Source organism: Tamandua tetradactyla, chromosome 25, assembly GCF_023851605.1.
Source record: "Tamandua tetradactyla isolate mTamTet1 chromosome 25, mTamTet1.pri, whole genome shotgun sequence".
Lineage (NCBI taxonomy): Eukaryota > Metazoa > Chordata > Mammalia > Pilosa > Myrmecophagidae > Tamandua > Tamandua tetradactyla.
Window position 1 is genome coordinate 3,071,302 of NC_135351.1, and position 16,090 is coordinate 3,087,391.

The following is a 16,090-nucleotide window of genomic DNA, read 5'->3' on the forward strand; positions in this document are numbered from 1 at the left end:
GACTTTTGGAGATGAAGAAGGAAAATGTCTCCTGGGGAGCCTCATGAAACAGAAAGCCAGGAGAAGAAGCTACAGATGATGCTGTGTTCACCGTGTGCCCTTCCAGATGAGAGAAACTGTGACTGTGCTCACCATGTGCCTTCTCACTTGAGAGAGAAACCTTGAACTTCATCAGCCTTCTAGAACCAAGGTATCTTTTCCTGGATGCCTTTGATTGGACATTTCTATAGACTTGTTTTAATTGGGACATTTTCTCAGCCTTAGAACTGTAAACTAGCAACTTATTAAATTCCCCTTTTTAAAAGCCATTCTGTTTCTGGTATATTGCATTCTGGCAACTAGCAAACTAGAACACCACCCTCTTAGTAATATCTTGTAATAGGATGTACATTTGTTATAGTTCATGAAAGAACATTCTTATATTTGTACTATTCACCACAGACATCGTCCACTACAGGATTAACTATGTTATACAGCCCTATGTTTTATCATCTAGCTTTCCTTCCAGTAGCAACATGACCTGAAACTACCCCTTTTGTCCACATTCACACACATCATTCACTGCTATTAGTTATACTCACAATGATGTGGTACCATCATCTCTATCAACTTCCAAACATTTACAGTCAATCTAAAGAGATATTCTGTACAAATTAAGCATTAGCTCCCCATTCTTTCCCCAATTCTGCCTCCTGGTAATCTATACTCTAGATTCTACTTTATGGTTTGCTTATTATACTTTGTCCATATTGATGAGTTCATACAATATTTGTCCTTTTATGTCTGGCTTATTTCACTCCACGTAATGTCCAATGTTTATCCTTGTTGTTGCATGCATCAAGACTTCATTTTTTCTTGCTGCTGAATAATGTTCCATCATTTTTATATGTCACATTTTTCTTATCCATTCTTTGGTTGGTAGATACTTGGATCGCTTTCATCTTTTGGCAATTGTGAATAATGTCTATGAACATCAATGTGCAAATAGCTGTTTGAGTCCTTGTTTTCAGTTCTCTTCGGTATATACTTTGTGGCAAGATTGCTGGGTCATATAACAATTCTATGCTTAGCTTCCTGATAAACCACCAAATTGTCTTCCACAGTGACTATCCCATTCTACATTCACACCAGCAGTGAATGAGTGAGGATATTTCCACATCCTCTTTGACATTTGTGGTTTTCTGTTTCTTGTTTTTTTTCTAAATACTGACCATTCTAGTTGGTGTAAAATGATATCTCATTGTGGGTTTGATTTACATTTCCCTATCAGCTAGTGATGCTGAGCATCTCTTCACATGCTTTTTGGCCATTTGTGTATCTTTTTTGAAGAAATATCTATTCAAGTATTTTGACCATTTTTTAATTGGGTTGTCTTTTTATTGTTGAGCTGTAGTATTTCTTTATATAATTAAAACCTTATTGGATAGGTGGTTTAAATATGTTTTCCAGTGTGTGGGCTGCCTCTTTTACTTTTCTTGACAAAGTTCTTTGAAGCACAGAAATTTTTATTTTTGAGTAAATCTCATTTATGTATTTTTGTTTTCGTTGCTTGTGCTTTGGATGCAAAGTCTAAGAAGCCATTGCCTACTACAAGATCTTGAAGATGCTTCTCTACATTCTCTTCTAGGGGGTTTATAGTCCTGGTTCTTACATTTAGGTCTTTGATCTATTTTTGAGTTAATTTTTTTATAAGATGTGAGATGAGGTCCACTATCATTCCTTTACACATGGATATCGAGTTTTCACAGCACATTTTGTTGAAGAAGCTATTCTTTCTCCATTGAGGAGATGGGTCCCCTAGTGAAAAATTAATTAGCCCTAGGTGTGGAAGTTTATTTCTAAACTCTCAGTTTTATTCCTTTGGTCTATATGTCTGTCGCTGGGCCAGTGCCATGCTGATTTGATTACTGTACTATGTAGTAAATTTAAAATATGGAAGTATGAGTCCTCCAACTTAGCTCTCTCTTTCAAGATGCTTTTGGCTCTCTGGGACCCCTAATTAATTTGGGGTTCTCTATATAAATTTCATGATTGGCTTTTCCATTTTTGTAAAGAGGCTTGTTGCAATTTTGATTGGTATTGATTTGAAACTGTAAATGCTTTGGGTAGAATTGGCTTCTTAATGATGTTTAGTCTTCCAACCCATGAACACAGAATATCCTTCCATTCATTTAGGTCTTCTTTAATTTCTCACAGCAGTGTGTTCTACTTTTCCATGTATAAGTCCTTTACATCCTTGTTTAAATTTATTCCTAGATATTTGCTTTTTTTTATTAATTAAAAAAGAATTAACAAAGCAATTAGAAATCATTCCAATCTACATGTACAATCAGTAATTCTTAATAACATCACATAGTTGCATATTCATCATTTCTTAGTACATTTGCATCGATTTAGAAAAAGAAATAAAAAGACAACAGGATAAGAATTAAAACAATAATAGAAAGAAAAAAAAAACAAAAACAAAAAACCTATACCTCACATGCAGCTTCATTCAGTGTTTTAACATAATTGCATTACAATTGGGTAGTATTGTGCTGTCCATTTCTGAGTTTTTATATCCAGTCCCGTTGTACAGTCTGTATCCCTTCAGCTCCAATTATCCCTTCTCTTTTTTTTTTTTTTTTAATTAACGGAAAAAAAGAAATTAACCCAACATTTAGAGATCATACCATTCTACACATGCAATCATTAATTCTTAACATCATCACATAGATGCATGATCATCATTTCTTAGTACATTTGCATTGGTTTAGAAGAACTAGCAACATAACTGAAAAAGATATAGAATGTTAATATAGAGAAAAAAATAAAAGTAATAATAGTAAAATCAAAACAAAACAAAACAAAAACCTATAGCTCAGATGCAGCTTCATTCAGTGTTTTAACATGATTACTTTACAATTAGGTATTCTTGTGCTGTCCATTTTTGAGTTTTTGTATCTAGTCCTGTTACACCGTCTGTATCCCTTCAACTCCAATTGGCCATTATCTTACCCTGTTTCTACCTCCTGCTGGACTCTGTTATCAAGGACATATTCCAAATTTATTCTCGAATGTCTGTTCACATCAGTGGGACCATACAGTATTTGTCCTTTAGTTTTTGGCTAGACTCACTCAGCATAATGTTCTCTAGGTCCATCCATGTTATTACATGCTTCATAAGTTTATCCTGTCTTAAAGTTGCATAGTATTCCATCGTATGTATATACCACAGTTTGTTTAGCCACTCTTCTGTTGATGGAGATTTCGGCTGTTTCCATCTCTTTGCAATTGTAAATAACGCTGCTATAAACATTGGTGTGCAAATGTCTGTTTGTGTCTTTGCCCTTAAGTCCTTTGAGTATATTCCCAGCAACGGTATTGCTGGGTCGTATGGCAATTCTATATTCAGCTTTTTGAGGAACCGCCAAACTGCCTTCCACAGTGGTTGCACCACTTGACATTCCCACCAACAGTGGATAAGTGTGCCTCTTTCTCCACATCCTCTCCAGCACTTGTCATTTTCTGTTTTGTTGATAATGGCCATTCTGGTGGGTGTGAGATGATATCTCATTGTGGTTTTGATTTGCATTTCTCTAATGGCCAGGGACATTGAGCATCTCTTCATGTGCCTTTTGGCCATTTGTATTTCCTCTTCTGCTAGGTGTCTGTTCAAGTCTTTTTCCCATTTTGTAATTGGGTCGGCTGTCTTTTTGTTGTTGAGATGAACAATCTCTTTATAAATTCTGGATACTAGACCTTTATCTGATATATCATTTCCAAATATTGTCTCCCATTGTGAAGGCTGTCTTTCTACTTTCTTGATGAAGTTCTTTGATGCACAAAAGTGTTTAATTTTGAGGAGTTCCCATTTATTTATTTCCTTCTTCAGTGCTCTTGCTTTAGGTTTAAGGTCCATGAAACCGCCTCCAGTTGTAAGATCCATAAGATATCTCCCAACATTTTCCTCTAACTGTTTTATGGTCTTAGACCTAATGTTTAGATCTTTGATCCATTTTTGAGTTAACTTTTGTATGGAGTGTGAGAGATGGGTCTTCTTTCATTCTTTTGCATATGGATATCCAGTTCTCTAGGCACCATTTATTGAAGAGACTGTTCTGTCCCAGGTGAGTTGGCTTGACTGTCTTATCAAAGATCAAATGTCCATAGATGAGAGGGTCTATATCTGAGCACTCTATTCAATTCCATTGGTCGATATATCTATCTTTATGCCAATACCATGCTGTTTTGACCACTGTGGCGTCATAATATGCCTTAAAGTCAGGCAGCGCGAGACCTCCAGCTTCGTTTTTTTCCCTCAAGATGTTTTTAGCAATTCAGGGCACCCTGCCCTTCCAGATAAATTTGCTTATTGGTTTTTCTATTTCTGAAAAATAAGTTGTTGGGATTTTGATTGGTATTGCATTGAATCTGTAAATCAATTTAGGTAGGATTGACATCTTAACTATATTTAGTCTTCCAATCCATGAACACGGTATGCCCTTCCATCTATTTAGGTCTTCTGTGATTTCTTTTAGCAGTTTTTTGTAGTTTTCTTTATATAGGTTTTTTGTCTCTTTAGTTAAATTTATTCCTAGGTATTTTATTCTTTTAGTTGCAATTGTAAATGGGATTCGTTTCTTGATTTCCCCCTCAGCTTGTTCATTGCTAGTGTATAGAAATGCTACAGATTTTTGAATGTTGATCTTGTAACCTGCTACTTTGCTGTACTCATTTATTAGCTCTAGTAGTTTTGTTGTGGATTTTTCCGGGTTTTCGACGTATAGTATCATATCATCTGCAAACAGTGATAGTTTTACTTCTTCCTTTCCAATTTTGATGCCTTGTATTTCTTTTTCTTGTCTAATTGCTCTGGCTAGAACCTCCAACACAATGTTGAATAATAGTGGTGATAGTGGACATCCTTGTCTTGTTCCTGATCTTAGGGGGAAAGTTTTCAATTTTTCCCCATTGAGGATGATATTAGCTGTGGGTTTTTCATATATTCCCTCTATCATTTTAAGGAAGTTCCCTTGTATTCCTATCTTTTGAAGTGTTTTCAACAGGAAAGGATGTTGAATCTTGTCGAATGCCTTCTCTGCATCAATTGAGATGATCATGTGATTTTTCTGCTTTGATTTGTTGATATGGTGTATTACATTAATTGATTTTCTTATGTTGAACCATCCTTGCATACCTGGGATGAATCCTACTTGGTCATGATGTATAATTCTTTTAATGTGTTGTTGGATACGATTTGCTAGAATTTTATTGAGGATTTTTGCATCTATATTCATTAGAGAGATTGGTCTGTAGTTTTCTTTTTTTGTAATATCTTTGCCTGGTTTTGGTATGATATTTGCTTTTTTAAGTTGCAAGTATACATAGAATTTTTTCTTCATCTCCTTTTCAGTTTGTTTATTAAAAGTGTATGGAAACTGCTGAATTTTGCATGTTGATCTTCAGCCACTTCACTGAACTCATTTATCACCTCTAGTACTTTTGTTGTGGATTTTTCCAGGATTTTTATAGGTAGGTTTGTGCCAGTTTGAATCTGTTGTGTACCCCAGAAAAGCCAGGTTCTTTAATCCTCATTCAGTATTTCTGTTAAACCTTACCCTCTCTGTATAATACCATCATCACCTTTGATCTTTCTCCCATTCCTTAAGGGTATTTGGGCTATGGCCATTCTAACTTTTTCATGTTGGAAGGGGCTGTCAATAATATGGGATAGGAAGATGGATCAAGCTGATGTTCTGGAGATGCTGGCCCCTGTAAGTTTCAGAACTTATCTTGTCCAAGGACCCATCTGGAGGTTGTAGATTTCTGGAAAGTTATCCTTGTGTGTGGAACTTTTGTAGAATCTCATCTATCCCCATAGGTGTTCTTTAAGATTGGCTGGAATGGTTTTGGTTGGGGTTTGACAAGTTATGATGGGTAGCAATGTCTAACTGAAGCTTGTGTAAGAGTGACATCTAGTGTAACCTCAATTCTATTTGAACTCTCTCAGCCACTGATCCCTTATTTGTTATACTTCTTTTCCCCCTATTGATCAGGATGGCATCATTCATCCCATGGTGTCAGGACCATACTAATACGCATGCGAGTCATCTCCCATTCCATCAGGGATGTCCTGTTCCATTGTAGAAGGGAGGGCAATGATTTCACTTGTAGAGTTGGGATTAGAGAGATTGAGACCACATCTGAGCAACAAAAGAGATCCCCCAGAAGTAATCCTTAGGCACACTTATAGGTAGGATAAGCTTTTCCATTACATAAATAAGCTTCACAAGTAAGCCTCAAGGTGAAGGGCTTATCCTATTCATTTGGGTGTCCTTAATATTTGACAGAGTATCAGGGGTTTCCCTAGTGGTAATGTTTAATAGTTCCATGTTTTTTCTCCCATCCCTCAATGGACTTTGCCAATACTTTTTTATTAGCTGCTAGTTCCATGTTTTTTCTCCCATCCCTCAATGGACTTTGCCAATACTTTTTTATTAGCTGCTAAATATATTCTAGGATGTACCCAGGCATTATATTAGGCTAAACAGGATTAAAGGGCCTCATTCTTATTCTGGTTTCCCTGTGCTTCAATTGTTTAAAGGAGCTATTCAGACAGGTTGAGTTAGATTATGTGCCATGGAAAATTTAGGCTCCAGACAAAATAACCTTCCTTCCTTTGGTCTCAAAGAGTAGGTGTGGTTCCAAAATATAAGCAATGTCTTCCTTACCCCGTGTTCTGAGTTACCTTAATCCAGACCTTACTGGCTTCATTTTTATCTCTAAATACCAGGTTATACATATATAAAAGAGCCTCACAAAATCCAGAAATAATAATTGTCACTCCAGACAAAATGTGACTGCTATAAGAGCTTTCAATCTAGGCCCCTGTTTTTTAATAAGAATTTCCTAAAACAGACCTTAAAATAATTGCTCTTCTGTTTCTGGCTTACTTTGCTTTCGTCAAATGTTCCACAAGTTCATTCTCAATGCTGCATGCTTCACAAATTCATTCCTTTTTGTAGTAGTACAGTATTTGATCACATGTATTCACCATCACTCACCAATCTACTTCTCAGTCAGTGCATCCTTCAGCCACCTACATTCATTTGGCATCATGCATAATGTACAAAGTCCATAGTCCATCAACACTCTTAATTTTATATAATTTCATTGTTCTTAAGAGAAAGATAATGAATAAACACACCCTCACCAAATAGGAAATCTAAACCTCCTCTTAACTCTTGCCTCTCTTCCCATTATTTACCCCTGGTGTTGCTATGGTACTCTGATGTTTTCCTGTTAAACATAGCCCATAGCATCCAATAGCAGCTTTCCCCCTATACTCTCAACTTAAACACTCTTTGTACAAGAACCATATCTTTGAAGTAGTTCTTGCAAGAACTTATTTATATTGGTAGTACTAATTAGTGGAACATATAGGTCTATACAACCCCTTTCAATTATGTTCATCTTCAATATGGTAGTATGGTAGTATCAAAGTAGGGTGTTGGCATTTTGATTGATACTGTGTTAAATCTACAGATCACTTTGGGTAGAATTGATATCTTAGTGACATTCAACCTTCCTATCCATAAGCATGGAATGTCTTTCCATCTATTTAAGTCATTTTTTATTTCATTTAGCAATGTTTTATAATTATCACTTATAGATCCACTAGTGAACTGCTTTCACTATCTATTCTCTTACCTTTGAGTTCAACCTCATTACCTAACCATTCAGCCATCTCTAGCTTCAACGTATCTCTAAGTCCCCGATATTCTGCATTTACAAGCCCAGAATTTTACCTTTACTATAGTCATAAAAGTGAAGTCATACAATATCTATTCTTTTGGTCTGGCTTATTTCACTCAGCATTATGTCCTCAAGGTGCATCCATCCTGTTATGTGCTTCAGGATGTCATTTCATCTTACTGCTGCACAATATTCCATCATATGCATGCATATAGCACATTTTGCCAATCCACTTGTCTGTTGATGGACATTTGGATTGTTTCCATCTTTTGGCAATTGTGAATAATGCTGCTATGAACATCAGTGTGCAAATGTCTGTTTGTGTCATTACTTCAGCTCTTCTGGGTATATACTGATAGTGCTATTGCCAGGTCATAGTGCAACTTGATATTTAGTTTCTGAAGGAACTGACAAGTTGTCTCTCTTCAACATTTGACAATTTGATTAGTATGTATGTGTCTTGGAGTAGGCCTATTTGGATCTATTCTATTTGGAGTTCATTGGGACTCTTTAATTTACATACTTATGTCTTTTATACGGGTTGGGAAGTTTTCCAGAAATGTATCTTCAATAATTTCCCCAGCCCTTTATTCTTTTCTTCTCCTTCTGGGACATCAATGATTCTTATATTTGCATGCCTCTTGTTTTTTATCCTTTCCCTAAGATCCATTTCCATTTGTTCTTTTGTGTGCTGTAATTCAATTGTTCTGTTTTCTACTTCACTTATTCTTCTCTTTGCTTCTTCAAATCTGTTGTGTGTCTTTAGCATGCTTCTAATTTGGTCTACTATATCTTTCATCTCTGTGAGATCTGCTACTTTTCTATTTAATCTTTCAAATTCTTCTTTATGCTCTTCTAGTATCTTCGTGATATCCTTTATTTCTTTATACATATCCTTGAGTAGTTGTTCCATATTCTGTGTCCCCTCTGATGTTTTGATTTGGTCATTTGGCTGGGTCACTTCTGGAAAGATCTTTATGTGCTTTATGATTTTCTGTTTGGCCATATCATTATCTTAATAAGGTTATTTTGCAAGTTAATTTCCTTCACATCTCTAAAGTTATATATTTACTTGGTTTTACTTTGAAGGTTTCCTTTTGCACTTGGTTTGTCAGTAATTCCTCAGCAAACCAAGGTCCAGTTTCTAATGTAGGGGTATAAATTTTGCTGAGGATCTATTAAAAGCTAGGCTGGGGTGCACAGGCACTTAGGTGGCAGAATGCTCACCCACCATGTAGGAGACCTGGGTTTGATTCCTGACCAGTGCACTGCACCCCCCAAAATTTTTTTAATAAATACTAGCAATAATATAAAACACAATAAAAATATGAAAAAATACCAACATTTACAAAACACACCTCACCAATGTAGTAAGCCCCAAAGTCAGAGGGAGATACCCCAAGATTTACTGGGGATGAACGCAGACTGGTGCCCACAGAAGGGAAAAAAAAATTAAAGAAAAAGTAAATAAATACAATGAAATAGAATAATAAAAAATTAGAAAAAAAACATAAAAAATCAATAACAGTGTAAATGTATAAAATATATAAATAAAAATAACAATAATACCACCAATAAAGAATATATATAGAAAGGCTATATTGAGGAAAAAAGATAAAAGAAGAAAAACCTAGGGAGAGGATTCTGACTACCTGCACTTACCGTGTTCCTCCAGCAGGTGACACCACCGAGGCACCGCCTACTCTCAGACTTGCACCTGCAGGGACCAGCTGGAGAGATGGCATGCATGGCAGAGGGCTGTTCCTGGCATGCAGGATGGGAGAGTCGTTCAGCATCCAGATGTGGGAATCAACCGACCTGCAGCAATGTGCCTGAAGGGACAGCTGTTTGCAGCACCCAGCTGGGCAGCCAGCACCCAGATCTCCTGCCAGACAACCAGACTGCCTCCAGGGTCCTTGTGGCTCTGCTCAGGGAGGTTTCCCCAGCCCCAGCTGGGGCAGGCTGGAGTGGAGGGAAGTCAGCTCCTTTCAATCTGCACCTTCCCACATACCACCAGCAGGGATTCCCGCCAATGCAATCGACCCCATTCTCCAGACCCTAATCCCCCTGCCTCTTTCCTCCCCAAAACACACTGAACACCCTCCTCAATCACTCACGCCCCCGGGACCAAAGTCCTGATCATTCTCTCTCCGGCTGCCTTATTGTCCCATGGTGCAGAGGTCACTTCTCTCTGCCCTGCTCCACCATCTTCCAAGAAGTCTACGCGTGTGTATTTTACATCATGTTAAAAATGGAAAGTGGAGCTACAAACCAAAAATACAGCACTTTTTAATATTTACCTATGTAGCTACCTGGACCAAAAAAAAGATCTTCATTTCTTCATACATCTTCAAATTACAGTATAGTGACCTTTTTTTGAACCTGAAGTATTTCTTAACCTTTAATATCTCTTATAGTGTCTGTCTGGTGGCAATTAACTCCTCCGGTTTTTGTTTATCTGGGAATGTTTCAATTTTTTGCTTATTTTTGAAGGACAATCTTACTGAATATAGAATTCTTGGTTGACAGCTTTTCTCTTTCAGCACTTTAAATATGCCATCCCATCGCCTTTTGGTCTTCATGGTTTCTGATGAGAAATTGGCTGTTAATCTTATTGAAGATCCTGTACGGTACAAGTCACTACTGCTTGCTGCTTTCAGTATTTTTCCTTTGTCTTTTTCTTTCGACACTGACTATAAGCTACCTTGGTGCATATTTCTTTGAGTTTATCCTATTTGGGGTTCTTTGAGATTCTTAGTTGTATATGTTCATGTCCTTCATCAAATCTGAGATAGTTTCAGTCATTATTTCTACAAGTATACTTACTGTCCCTTTCTGTTCACTCTCCTCTTTCTGGGACTATCAGAATAATGTATAATGGTATCCTTCCTTGGTGGTGTCCAACAGGTCTCTTAGACTCTGTTTCTTCATTTTTTTTCTTTCTTCTTCTCAGAATAGATAATCCCAATTGTGTTATCTTAAATTTGCTGACTCTTCCTTCTGCCTGTTCAAATATGCTGTTGAACTCCTTTAGGGGACTTTTCATTTCCGTTTTTGTGCTTTCCAGCTCTAGGATTCTGTTTAGTTCTTTTAAACAATTTCTATCTCTTTATTGATAGTCTAATTTTGTATATATACTATTTTTTTCTGCTTTCCTTTAGTTCTTTTTCCATGTTTTGCTTTAACTGTTTGGGCATATTTATGATACTTATTTTAAAGTCTTTGTAGAGTCAGTCCAATATCTATGTCTCTTTATGGATGATTTCTGTCCCTTTATTTCATACCTTTGAATGAACCACATCTTCCTGTATAATGCAGTAACTCTGGAAATTTTATTCTCTCCCTTCCTTGGATAGGCTGTGGAATTTTTTGTTGTTTGCTTGTTTTTTCTGTATTTATTATTGAACTTGTAGCAATCTGTTTATTTTAGTGATTTTTCCAAATTATTTTTGTAAAGACTGTATTCCTTGCCATCTCTGTTAATTAAATCTCTGTTCCTTTAGCTTGTATTCAGCTTGTGCTTTGACAGAGGTTTCCTTGAGCACCAGGAGAAAAAAGAGTAACAAGCTAACAAACAGCAACAATATATCAACTCTCCCAGTCTCCACAGATTGGCACCATGTATTCAGGCTCTCCTTCAAACACTTATATCAGCCTGCACTGAGCATAGAAATTAACCCAGTATGAAGGCTGAGGGTCTTCTCAGGTCTTTTCTGAGCATGCATCCTACCCTGGGTTTGCAACGCGGCTTTCTAAAGTACCCCATTTACACAGGTGCCGGTGAATGCCCTAATTCCACAAAGAAACTCTTCTTAGCTTTTCCTCCCAGACCCCAGGCGTTCTATTGTGTGCCTCAACCCTGCTCTTTCATCCCAAGCAGCTGCAGGTTGACCATTCCCTTAACATATTTTCCAACAATATCTGCCACTTCTCCTCCAGTGAATTCTGACATAGACAAAGCAGGGGCAAACTCCTTAGTCCAGTCCTTCAGGTAGCCACCAGGTGAGTCAGAACGGACGCACACACCCATTTGTGAATAAGGTCTATTCTGCTCTCTGCAGAACCAGAACCCAGGGTTCCATATAGGAAATGTGGGCTCCTCAGTTTTCCAAATGGCTGCTGAGTTGGGGAGGGCATGGAATAAGGGCTAGTAAACAGCCACAACCTTTCCTACATTTTTATTTTGCCTTTTACTTAATTCAACATTTGAGTGATTGCTGTAAATTTTTTACTGTTTTCCATACTTCTTAAAGATTTTGTTCTGCCCATTTCTACTTGTTTTCTGGTTCTGGTGGGTGTGTATGAGCTTGGAGCTGCTTATTTTGCTTTAATGCTGATGGCACCTCAGGGTTCATACTGTTTTACAGGGACAAAACCAAAACTCAGGATGGTACATCACTGGTCTTAGGTCACACATCCGCCACTGACAAAAGCTGGAATTGGAACACAGGTCTGTTTCACTCCAGAATCTGCCTTTAACACGCTGAATCTATTTCCTCACCATGAAATAGGAATAATGCTATATGCAACGTTGTTCAGAAAACAGAATAAGAAAAATGCACATCCCTACTAGGAAACCTAAAACTCAAGGCCCCTGTAGTCAATTTAACAGGTATGTATTTAATTCAACCAGTAGAGCGATTAAAGAATTTTTAATCAGAATTTAAAATGCAAATCATACATTTTCTAGTTGCAGTTAACTGGATTTTTTCCCTCCAGTTTAGAGGGTAGAGAAGTTGAGAGATTCTTCCATAGTGACCCAGGAGGGAAAAATCCAACTAAAAGAGTGGATGATGGCAATGAAAAGGGAATTCATTTCTTAGAGCCTCAACTTTCATATGTACTCTTTCCCCAAGAACATACCAGCATTCACAACCACCATCTTCCCATTTACAAAAGCAACTCATCTTCCTGAACTGACCCAGAAACTGGGCTCCTGAGTATACAAACCATGCTTGCCAAACAAAGGGGATCCTAATTTAATGGGACTCTCTGTCTTTCCCTGCCTTATACTAACTCTGTTAAGGGTGAGGCTTGTTTTAGAAACTGAGTATTTTGGCCTATATTGAAATGCTCTGTATTCAAATACATGACAGAGAAGGGTGATAACTTTTGTTTAATAACTTTACTTCTTACACTCTTCAACTATGGTCACAGAATGCCTCACTGTGGTGGAAGAGTCCTGGGAGCCAAATTCCCAGTATAGATAAGGATTGAGGACAGAAAGCCAAGGACTGACATGGGGAAAGGAGAGGGGAACAGGAGGCAGGAATCTCTATTCTATTATATGGGATCCATCTGCTGCTTGATCACAGGGCAAAACTTCTCTTTCAGTCCTCCCCCAGATGATCACAATCACCCAATTAGTTGAGCATCAATTAGCAGTTGAAGTTTGCTAGAAATATCCAAAGTAACATACTGATTTAAAAGAAATAGAAGACCTGGTCCCTGTCATCAGAAGCTTGCAACTTGCCATTTATGATCCTTTTTTAGAAGATAGGCATGAGGTCTCTTCCCATATTCTATAAAGGTGCATAAAGTGTGTCCCATGGATCTCTAAATTCTAGAAAATACTAGGGGGAAAGCTCTCTGTGCTCAAATTATTTGAAGAAACATTGTTTCCAGAGAGTCACAAAGTATGTTTAAAAAAATCAGTTTAAAATTTATATGACGATGGAATTGTTTTTTCAAATTATATCTGTTGACAACAGGTAAAACTATTTGTTATAAGAACAACTTTCAGATACATCAGCCTATTATAAACAACTATTAATAATCATCCCTTATTTAAGTTATGCGAGAAAAGTTTAAAATTTAGAGCCAAAACACCATTTTCTCTAACTGAGAATTTAGTACACTTTGTTATTTCTGAATATATTACTGATCCCAATGACCATCTCATAGACAATAGATGGAAAAATCATGTGGGAGAAACCGTTAAAGGGCTGCTAAAAGACTGCATTCCCAGCTTCCCTGATAGCTAGCTATTGCCAGCTAAATACCTTCTGGCCAAAGAAATAGTGCTAGCGGGATTCCTAAGCAGATTTCTTAAAGGGAACTTACTCAGCTGATTAATGAGCCCATTTTGCCCTTTCACAGCTCCTTTTCCACTGTCATGAAAGCAGATGTGATGGTAAAAGCTCCATCATCCATTTTGGACACTGTGGTTACCCTAAAAATGGAAGCTACGCCCCAATGAAGTGGGAACAGAAAGGTAGAAAGGGCCTGGCTCCTTGCTGACAAAAGCTGCCCAACCAGCGCAGGAATACCTGCATATCGTCTGTTTTACATGACACAATAAACACTTGCATGTGTAAGTCACTGTTGTTTGGGGTTTTCTTTTCTATACAGTGGAGCCAAATCTTAACGAAAGAAAAGAGAGTAACTACTTGAGAGGGTTTGCTGATATTTCTAGTGCAGGAAATATAGCCAGCTTTCCAATGAACTTCTATCTTTCTAGCTGTTCCTCCAACGTGATCTATTACATGATAACCAGAAGTGAAATTCCCCATCTCTCTAGGGATTCCTCCTCACCCCAGATTCTTAGCCTGTGGGCCTTTACCTTCTCTACAGAATAGGAGTTATGTTTTCCTTGCCAGATTCCTTGCAGAGTTACACGTCATGAGTTTTCACTGATCTTTGCTTTTCCCTATATAAATTTCATCTATAAATCTTACTCTCATTTTCTGGCATACATCTCCTTCTCAGATGCAGCCTCTCGCCACAAGGTTGCCATGTCACTCCACGGTTATATTTCCTCCAGTTTCCTACCCCTTTCCTCTACATCTGTCAGGAGCTGAGTTCCCAGTAAGAGGGATTTTCTCTTTGATTTACTCAACTGATGTAAGAAATAGGAGAAAACAATTTTGATAAGAATACTTTTGCTTAGATATATTTCCCAGCTGTCTAACCCAAATTCAAGAGCTCCTTATTACTCTGTTTGCAAAACAAAGTAAAGCAAGGTCCTCTTCAGAAACGAAAGGTTTTTACAGAGAGAAAAATGTTTGCTTCCTCTTCCTCTCAGAAAAAAACATCAGCTAAGGAGAAGTCTGTGACAAGCTTTGCTGTCCTCTTCTAAATTAACTTTTGCATAAAATTGTAAGCAGAATATGAGTTGAGTTTTGTGAAAATATTTTGCTTTACATAGTCATTACTTAGTCATACCTACTTATTTGCTAGAATAAGTATATGGGTGGATAGATAAATGAAATAGATGATAGATATACACATACATACATACACACATACAGGGGATGATTAGATAAGTAGGTAGATCAATATGGATAGATATAGATCATTAGATAGATGATTATATAGATGGATAGATAGATTTGTTTAGGTAGGTATAGATAGGCAATTGGATAGATAGATAGATAGATAGATAGATAGATAGATAGATAGATAGATAGATAGATAGATAGATAGATAGATACAGATGGGGGATCATTAAATGATAAGATAGATGGATAGATATGCTTAGATAGATATATAAAAAGGAAGTCAGATTAGATAGTTAGACTGACATATCAGTATCATAGGATGTGATAATTGGAAAGAAACTGAGAGGAAATCTAGTTCACTTTCCATCATTCATTAATAAGGAAACTGAAGCCCAGAGACTAAACCCCATTTCCCCAGCTAAACCTACAATGCAGGACTCTTGATTCCCAGTCCAGATATCTATTTCTTCTACTTAGCCTCATTACCAACTGAATTAGTCAGGTTAAACCAGGTTATGCTGCAATAAGTAACAACACCAAAAATCTCCAAGGTTCAAAACAACACCCATATCACCAAACCACAAAGGTTCATCTCTCACTCATGCTGCAAGTTCACAGCTGGCTGGCAGAAGAGCTGCTCATTTTAGCAAATCGGGTTGACGGGGGTCTGCACCATCTCGGGTAACCATCTCAACACAAATCTGCCAGTTAACAATTGCAGGGAAAAACCACTTGGGAATCATGCACCAGCTCTTAAATGTCTTAAATAGCTCCACTCACACTTCATTAGCCAAAGTAAGTCTCACAGGCACACCTAACTTATAAGGTTGGGGAATGAATATCCTCCCTTATGTCCAAGAAGGGGAAAACTGAAAAATATTGGAAGGTTGCTAGGAATATCTTCCACACTGGCCCCATCTGCAGTTGGGCATACCTGCTTGCTGTGTATTACAAAGGGGAGCAGTTTTGGGGGGTGGGGCACAAAGGTGAGATTCACCTTCTAGACCTTTCTCAGGAAGATATAAACTTGACCTTTAACAGAAGCTGGGAAAACTATAATCCAAACCACGAAGGGTCCCAGGCATCTAGAATTGTGGTTCATTACAATCCACTCTGTTGAAGAATGAAATTAA